The 9,810-nt window shown below is 35.8% G+C and overlaps 1 pseudogene across 1 annotated transcript in view; it reads right to left on the reverse strand.

Annotated features, from left to right (window-relative positions):
* Nucleotides 1-9,072, reverse strand: part of LOC113178635 (uncharacterized) — a 35,383-nt pseudogene extending 26,311 nt beyond the window's left edge. Inside the window, exons 1-6 of the transcript XR_013344110.1 lie at nt 8,574-9,072; nt 4,540-4,780; nt 4,325-4,444; nt 3,514-3,641; nt 2,576-2,699; nt 607-682 (exon numbers count right to left, since the gene is read on the reverse strand). The product of XR_013344110.1 is annotated as an uncharacterized LOC113178635 (transcript). The remainder of the gene's footprint in view (nt 1-606; nt 683-2,575; nt 2,700-3,513; nt 3,642-4,324; nt 4,445-4,539; nt 4,781-8,573) is intronic.
* Nucleotides 9,073-9,810: the final 738 nt, after the last annotated feature.

A 9,810-nucleotide genomic window follows, 5' to 3' on the forward strand; every position in this document is an offset into this window, starting at 1 on the left:
AATGAAAGTTGATATGGAAACATTAAATCAGAAGAACACATTTTAGGTTCAATATAAAATCCAAGATTCATTTTACAGCATTAATGATTTTATTTTATTATGGTAATCATTATATTATGACTTTATGCAGAAACTAATAATGGCATCCACTGAAAAATCCTTTTGAATTCCTAATTGGGTCAAATTTTTTAAAAATTAACTATGCCTATTATAGTAAAAAGGGGAAATCTCCCACAAAACACAGTAAGACTGTTTTGTAATAATAATAATAATAATAATAATAAAAAGTGCCAAGAAATTGGCTAGTGTATTAATTAAGCTCCCAAGAATAAAGTATCTCAAAATTGTTATGCCAGGTAAAAGCTACTGAGATATTATATGAGAGTACAGAACAATCATCATTAGCTATGAGAAATGTTTCCGCTGTTGTTAAAAAGGATATATAACATTGGCTTAATTTGTTTGTCTTCAAAATTTTACTTTTGTGTATTTAATACATAAAAAACTAAGATCAATTACTAACTACTCAACAGAGGTTTTTTTGTGTTACACACATAACTCATTAAACAAATGCAAATGATAGTCACAAGGAAATGAGCTTCTTACCTTTTGAATAACTTGTTGCTGCTGTGCATGCTTTGCTCTTAATTCAGACACCTTCTTCCAAAGGGACTCATTCTCACTATTATAATTAAAAAATAAATAAATACATAAAAAAGATTTAGTCAGAAAACCAAACCCCAGTATCTTAATTAAGAATACTAGAGAATTAAAAAACACAAACCTAGAGAACTTAACTATGTTTGTTTTCACTATGATATGTATTTTTATGAGACCAGAAAGCTGGTTCAATAATACAGGAATGACAAGTATCTCAACACAACTCCAGAATCATTCCTTCTTAAATGTATTATCTGCTATCCATGGCAAAATATACAAAAATAACCAAAAAACAAACAAAAAAAAACTTAAAACACACTTCTATATCCATATAGTAGCAAGCAATTTACTCCTTTTGATAATGTGGTTCACTACTTTTTTTAATTTTCATCACTTAAGTGAGGTTAGACTTTGTGAATCACCTTAGGAAATAAAAGTGACATTTACTGAACAATTGATGTGCTTCAGGCACTATGCTAAAAGTTTCAATTAAGCATTTAAATTTCTCTAAAATCAGCCAAGTAAGGAAGAATTGTCTTGAAAGATTAGGACACTGAGGTACAGAGAATTTGTAGGAACCTGCTCAGTGTCACACAGATAATTCTATAACTGTTAAAGCCAAACTAAAGTGAGACTCTCAAACTACCTTGATAACTGTCTCAAACAAGCATATGCAAACCACTGTTTTATTTTTTTTTAAAGATGGAATATTCAACAATGTCAAACCAATAACTTGCCCAATACTAAGATTCTTTTCCTTTGCTGTTTCTTAATTGAAATTGCACTGTCATTAGCAGAGTGAAAATGGTGAGAAGATATAAAAGATAATCTACCAATTAAATAATTTTCAACTTTTGTTAATCTCCACAAAAGCTATTTTTCTCAGTCTGAATTATTACAAAAACAAATGTGGATTTAAATACACAGGTATATGAAAAGGAGATTTTCTTTAATACTTACTTACTGAATAACTGCTACATTTTTTCAGATGCACCTTTAAAGATGCTATTATCTGCCTACTAAAGGAGGAGATCATTGCCTCTAACACTTAAAGGATGATCTGGAGATCTATTTCCTTAAGAGCTAAACTGAGATTCAAAGAATTAGGTCAAAGTATAGCCAACAGACACATCCTCAGTGATTAAATAAAATATGCAAAATGGAGAAATTTATATTTATTCAAAAAAAGAACCAAAGCCCAAGGTTACTTTAAATATAGTTACAAATATGCAAATCAGTCCATATCTGAAATGGGTGAAGAATACATCAAGGAACTACTCTCAAGCCCTTGGAAACTATTAAAGGGAAAAATCTCAGCTGCTTACTAAGAGTAGTAAAATACCTCTCTCTCTCTCTCTCTCTCTCTCTCTCTCTATATATATATATATATATATATATATATATATAAACTTATTACTTTGGTAAGTTAGGAAAACCTATCAAGTAATGTCATAAAACAAAACAAAGCATCTTTTTGAAGAAAAAGGTTTAAATAACATTCTCCCACACCTATGCAGAACAAATATCAAGTAGGGCAAATCTCTTGGGTTCTTTTATTCCCAACTTTTTGTGTCCTACTTTTTCCTAATAGAACTCATGGAAGAATTTTAAAGGAGGAGAAGGAAAAAAAAAAAAAGGATGAGTAATATATAAGATTTTTTGTGTGTGCCCTCTTTTGTTTGTGAACACCTAAGTAGAAATGTATTTCCTACACTAAAGACTTATTGTTTCTTCAGTAATATTTGTTTATCAAATTGTTTTGATGTTCTTAGGTTCATTTGTGATCCTGACCATCACAATGAAAACATATTATCAAAGTTAAGTCTATGACTACAAATCAAAAGTAATAAGAACCAATGCACCAGACAACTCCAACACCCAACACATTAGTATTATATTTGGAAGAATGGCTTACCTTTTTAATTCTGAAAGTCTGGACTCAATTGTTTCCTGTTTTACTGAACCTTCTGAGGACTACTTATAATTTTTGTTAAATCTTCCTGGCGAATTTTATTTTCTTCTAGTTTTGAAGATGAAACCTTCCAAAAAGCAAATTTAGAAAATCAAAAATACACGGCACACCCATGATTATAATTCAAAGCTTCCCTATTATAAGAATTTTTTGTGATCTACTCAAAGGGAGATTTTGTTCTAAAAGCCCAGGGTGGAATTCTAGGAAAAGAATACACTTCACAGCTCATCCAGAAAGAAAGCAAGAAATAATCAGAAAACAAAACCAAAAAAAAATTTCTTTAAGTTTCCATGAGCAGTAACATCTTAGGGTTTTTTCTTTTCCTTCTGCCAAATTCCCTGTAATTTTCTCAAGCCTTTTTATTACCACATTCCACTTTTAATTAAATTTATACAATAATGGCTACATGACAGGTCATTTTCTTTCATGGTTTACAGCCCTTTTATGGATTTAGTAAAAATATCTTATTTCAGCAAAAGATATTCATTCAAAAATGTAATAATTAATGCCTATCATGTACAAAGGACTTATTCTGTACAATGGATATATATCAGTAAACAACAAAAAAAGTCCTACAGTGAGGACTTTTTTTCAGTCAACACAGGAATGAACCTTCCTATTTTAATAATGACTCTTCATCCTCAATCAGAATGTTGTCAGCATTTTCCTTTCATCAAGAAAATGAAGAATGAGCTCTCACTACAGATGAACACAGGGAAAGGTGGAGGATAGAATATTTAATTAAAGTTTTATTGGTCTGATTCATTCTAACAAAGAACACCTGTGTATTTCTGTACATTCTGCATTACAATAGTTAAAATTGCTCATTGGTCAATCATACATGTCAAAATCTTAGCTAAATAATGTTAACAACAACTCACCTTCCTTTTAATGTTCTCCAACAAGTCATCCCGGCCTTGTTTGAAGTAAGGATGCTGAAATTCAACAGGACCATCTCTTTCCTGCTTTACTATTCCAGAGTCAGTATGTACTACTTTACGGAAACCATCTGAAAAAGATTGAAAATTTACTCAGACTGGAATTAGACAACAGTCAAAAAGTCACACTGCTTGTGTGGAATTTTCCTTTATCATCTTAATAAGAAAAAAATGGTTTAATCAGTAATTGGTTAGCAGAACAAATAAACTGCTGTCCATACCATACTTACACATATTTAGTTGCCTTACAAAGTTTGCCAGGTTATTGTGCTTGAAGTATTTTGGAAGAATTTCTGTTGCAAATCTTTGTTCATCCAAGACCAGATGGGGTGTGTGCCTGTGGTCAGGTCGCTAGGGTACAGATTTCCCCAGCTAACCCCGCGCCGAAGAGCCCGGCCTGGATCTCCGGTTCCGATCCCTACTGGAGCTGGATGGAGGATGAGTGTGCAATAACGTGGCTCCCGAGCCCGAGGTACCTCGTCTGCCTAGGCTGCGCGGGGCCGGTTCGGAACGCTACCCGGCCGACCGTTACGGGCCGCCCCTCCCCCACCGCGGCCCGCAGCGAGCGGTGCGGCTGGGCCCCAGCTCCCCTCCTGAACTAAACCAGGGGTCCTCTAGAGGCTGCGCGCAAAGGCCACGCGCGGTGTCGCACAGCCACCGGGCGCCTGGAGCCTGGAGCCGCAGGCCGCAAGGGACAACCCCGCGGGAGGGAGCGGGAGGAGGCGGTTTGGAGGCCGCGGTGCCCCGACCATACCTGGCTCCAGGTGATGAACTCGTTGGTGTGGGTTTCCTCCACAAAGGTCCACAGCTTGCTGAGGAAAGCTGGCACCTTCGAACTCTGCTTCAGTGTTAACCAAACGCAGGAATTCCGAAATTTACACCCGAACGCAGCGGCGGTGGTGGCGGTGGTGGTGGTGGTGCTGGCGGAGGCGTCGGCGGCCGCAGCAGCTGCTCCCCGAGAACGCCCACCACGCAGGCGCAGCAGCTCTCGGCCCCGCCCCCCACCCAGCCCCGCCGGGCGCTCAGCTAGGCTGGGAGGCCGGGCGACCACACGTGACAGACAAATCTCTGTGCTCCGCCCATGAGCGCTGGTCTCGCGCAGGTCCACCGCGGAGCCAGTCCTAGGCCCTGGCCGCGCCACAGAGAAAAGTGATTGGATGCTGCCGGCTTGATGGGCGGGAGTTAAAGGGGACGCTGCCTTCTCATTTGCCTTTTATACGGGAGGTTTCGCTGTAGCGGACCTCCAGCTTAGGAGAAGAGGCTTAGTTGTTTCTATTGGGAAGGGCATTGACTTCTCTGGCTGTGTCAGAAAGGGCTACAAAAAGCCATCAGGGGCTTTTGAGTCCTTAGTTTAGCAAGCAAAGTGTAATTTGCATCTGGGTAGTGGAAGGGATAAATCACGTGAGGCAGAGGGCAGCTTTCCAATGTGATGTGTTAGGCCCAAATAGAAACTGAAAATAATGAACCTCATCCTTAAATTTTAATTAGGGGAAAGTGACTCCTTTAAAATATTTATCGAAAAGAGGAATTTAAACAATAACTATTTTGTAAATACGGATTACTGTAAACCAGGCACTGTAATAGGCATGCTGTTACATGTTGTTTATAATTATGCAAACATCAGTGCCTACTCTGTGCCCAGCCTAAAATGAATTAGCCTAATTCTTTTCTGGGGAGGGGGTAAGGAGAGTGAGGGGGAGTTTAGGAGGTGGAACAGAATTAAACCCAGGAGCACTTAACCACTGAGTCATATCCCCAGTCTATTATTATTATTATTATTATTATTATTATTATTATTATTATTTTGATGTAGGGTCTTCCTAAATTGCTAAGGGCCTCACTAAATTGCAGAACTTTAATTCTCCTGCCTCAGCCTCTGGAGCTGCTGGGTTTACAGGCCTGTGCCATCAGGCCCAGCTCATTGTCTAATACTTTATATTATTTTAGTCAAATTAGTTGTTTTTTCAGGAACGTTGTAGGTACATTTTTATTTACCCGAAATAGTTTGGCATATGGAAAAAATTATTGGGCAAGGAAAAAGTAAGTCTGAGTTTGGGTTCAGCTTCAGGGACACTTTAATGTATGTTAAATTACACTGGTACTGTGTCATTTGGAAGAATTATTTAATGTATCTGCAAAGGTTTTTTCCCATTTCTTCCTTGGATATAAGAATATATTTTCCCATAGTTTCCCTAATAATATAGCTGAAAAATTCTTTGAAAGTATGAAGAATTGTGCAAAATTAAACTTTTAGCTTTTACAATAGTCAGCAAAAAATAAGATTTGCAAATAAAGATAATTCACTATAGAATTAGTTTTCTTCCTAGGTATATGTAAAATAGTCTAGTTTTAAAAATGTACATAATTTCCAATGAGCACATATTGATTGAATACTGACTTTGTGTTCAACACTGGCTTATTCGCTGAAACAAAATCAGATGTATGAAGGGATACAAGTAATAAAGGATTTTTGATTAGCTTTTATATAAGACAAGGGCTTTACAGCTCTTATTCAATCCCCACAACCATCCAATCATTGAAGCTTCAAAGTACCTGATTCAGATTCTGATCCAATCAATTATGCAAAAATCTGATATCAACAGTGTAACCAGACTTAGTGATTAATAATTATTTTCAAGGATAAGAAGACTGAAGCCAAAGATGAACTACACAGAGGTTTCTACCTACATTCCTTTCTGGACAATGTGTTGATTTTTCTCCATTTTGGAATGGTATTTACCAGATCTAGTGCCTCTTACATCAAATGTGAGTGAAAATACCTCCTATACTTATTTCACAGAGTGAAACTCAACAAACTGACATTTTTCTCCACAATCCTACAGATACCTTTCTAAAACACAAATCTGAAAACCTTATCTTCTCTTTGAAGTGATTCAGTGGCTTCCCATAATTTCCAGAAATAAGTCTAAACCTTTAAGATGGCATGAAAGACCTTCAGTGTTCTGATACTACCTACTATTCGAGTCATGGTCCAGTACTCTTCACACGTTAGTCTGAGCCACACCTGACTGCTTCACTGCTGTTATTTTACAAGTCACATTCTTTCACACCTCTGTATATTTCCACCACTGTTGCCTCTCCTGGAGAGCCTTTCTGGTTCCCCATTATACCCTAAATTCCTCCTTAACGTTCAAGGACAGTTGCATGCAGATCTCATCTCTTTGGTGAAAACTTCCTTGGTATTCTTTATTATAGCACTTATTACATCATATTGAAATGTATGTGCCTTTTTATGCTGGACTATGAAAATACTTTTAATATAAAGACTGTCATAATTACATCCATTCACCTACAAAGCTATCACAGTGTTTGTATACATTAAACTCAATAAGTATTAGTTGAATAAATCAATGAGTACACAGATAAGTGCTAACCATCCATTTAGTCAAGCTTCCTTTTCCTTGAAAAGGCCAGGATAGAACTGAATGACTTCTGACCTTTTAGATCAAAGTCGGAATCAAGGACTCCCTGGGACACGTTAAAGACTTGCTAATTAATGACAGAACTCTTGCTTTACAAAGCCCTTATACGTGGTGATTGTTAGATTTGCTATAATTTACTCTAAAATACTCCTACTTAAACAGTAATACGTAGTGTGACCCTTAATTGTAATTTGCACCCTGGGGATAGTTAATGTTTGAAATACTCTAATTAAGAATACACACTCCAGAGGCATTTGGTTAGCATTTGAAACATGTAACAAATTCCTACTCTCTGAAAGCATTCTTTCTTTCTTTTTTTTTTTAAATCAGCATCAAAGTTTTGTTAATTAGAATAATATATGTGAAAATGAATTGGTGTGTGAAATGAGTGAAGTTCAGGATATTTGTGTTTACTAAAAACTGTGTACACCTCCACTTTGGACTAAACTGGGAATCCTGATACTTGAGCAATAACACCCTTCTTCTGAAGGTGCCCTTGTCCCTGACCTTAGGATTCTTATCCTCTTAATCAAAGCATTTGGGTGATCTGGGGCGAAAGTAAAAATGGAGGCTCTCCTACAATTTTTTTTGCCATAGTTTTCATAAGACATAATAGGTTAGGGATGTGGTAGAGTGAATGCTGGTAGTATGGGTCCTTGGGTTTGATCACCAGCACAAAAAAGAAAAAGAAAGGGCTGGGGATGTGGCTCAAGCGGTAGCGCACTCACCTGGCATGCGTGCGGCCTGGGTTCGATCCCCAGCACCACATACCAACAAAGATGTTGAACTAAAATATAAATATTAAAAATTCTCTCTCTTTCTCACTCTCTCTTTAAAAAAAAGAAAAAAGACACGTTTGGTAAAATACCCAAAAAGATCAAATTTAATTATTATTGTCTGGTATTCTATTAATGGAACAGTGATGTTTAAAATCATTAATGAATAAAGACATAATTATTAAATCGTGTTTATTCCATATAATTATTTTTTCTTGACTTTATTTCAACAAAGTCACTGATTAGGCTGTCATCATCAAAATTGTTACATAATCTGTGTTGTATGGATGTTATTAATGTTATTGATCAAAAATGTAATTGCACTCAAAGCACAAATGTATTTAAAAACCAATCTATTTTCTAAAATTATTAAAAATAAATGTTGAATGTTGAAAAATTAGGTATGTTCATATTTTAAGTTATATTCAGAATTGTTACAAAATTAAAATTTAATAAATTATATTTAATAAATTTTAATTTTTAAAAACTATTCACATAAATATCATATTTTAAATTTAATATTTTGAAAGAAAATCAAATGGATTAAATGCTTCAAAAAATAAACTCTCTTTTACTCTGAAACAGTTCTGTCTCTGGCATAGATAGAAAGTAGAGTAACCTAAAATCTTGTATTTCAAAGGCATAGGAAATAGAGTGATGTTAAGAACTGTAGGATGCCAACACTGAGTGCTAGATCCCAAGTGATAGAGGGGCATATTTATTTCTTTTTTTAATATATGAAAAGACATTTTATTATATTACTAAATAACATATTAGTGAATACACTAGATTGCATTTTCTCAAATGGCAAATGAGACCCCAGATAACATTTTTCTTTGATTCTCCCAGGAGTCTCAATATCATCTGTCTTTTGGTTCAGATTCTTACGATGTCTATGATACTGTCCATGAGGATACCAATGATGTTTAGTAGTAAAGAACATTTTGCTAAATTTTTCTATCATGGGTCCTTGCTCAAGGTGTTCATCTTTTTCTTCTAATCTGGTTTTTAGCACTTGATCATGTGTTTCTTCATTACTGTGCACAGTATCTGGTTGAGAAATAGGTTGTGTATGTTCACATAGGAAATCCACAGAATAGTACACCATACTAATGTCCGCCATCAGATGTCAAAGCAAGCTCTACTTTGCAATTATAGGCATCTGGAAGAGAAGAAAATGTGGATTTATGACAAACACCAGAAAAAGCACTGTTTTGAACTGGAAATAAATGCTTCCAGAGAATTCTCTTTGATATCATCCATTTGAATGCTATCGCTGCCATGGTGTTATAAAGATGATCAGACCATATGATGAAAGATGTTCTGAAGAGCAACCAACTTTAAAATCTGCTTCTAGGCACACCAATTTTTATTCCAGGAGACCATCTTGGCCTATTTGATTCTTAATGAGTATATGCATTAGGATATTCAAGGCCTTCTAAAATCCTGGGTTCTAGGCAGAGAACTGCTTTAGAGTATGAAAGTAATACATCTAGATTTTACCAACCCTCTTGAACATTTGCTGAGACCTAATGTTGGAACATTGCAACATCAGTGTACTTCACCTGGTTTATAGAATGGGGGACTAGCTTTTTGCATATTTTTGGTAACATATCTTTGTAACAGTGGCAGAATAGCAACTGATTCTTAGTTCTTCTACTTGATGGTACCGTTGTGAAAAGAAAATGAGTCGACTTTCACTAATTCTGATTCTTTGGGACTAAAAAAATCCAATCACAGAAATATTCAAATTAGCTTAGCTTAGTCATCAAGAATGTAAATCTGGCAAAATTCTCCAGATTGAAGCAACAAAACAGATCCTTACATTGAACTATGAGTTCAGTTAGATGGAAAACTGAAATTCAGTGCTGGATTGTAGGTTTAATTGCATGGCACCTTTCAGATATTAGTGGTTAAGGATATATTCCAAGATATATTTCCAATCTCTTATGATAAAGACCTCCTAACATCACTCTGTGAAGAACTCCCATTTCCTCCGTATAAGTTCTATACCATTTATT

This window comes from Urocitellus parryii, chromosome 8, assembly GCF_045843805.1.
Source record: "Urocitellus parryii isolate mUroPar1 chromosome 8, mUroPar1.hap1, whole genome shotgun sequence".
Classification (NCBI taxonomy): Eukaryota; Metazoa; Chordata; class Mammalia; order Rodentia; family Sciuridae; genus Urocitellus; species Urocitellus parryii.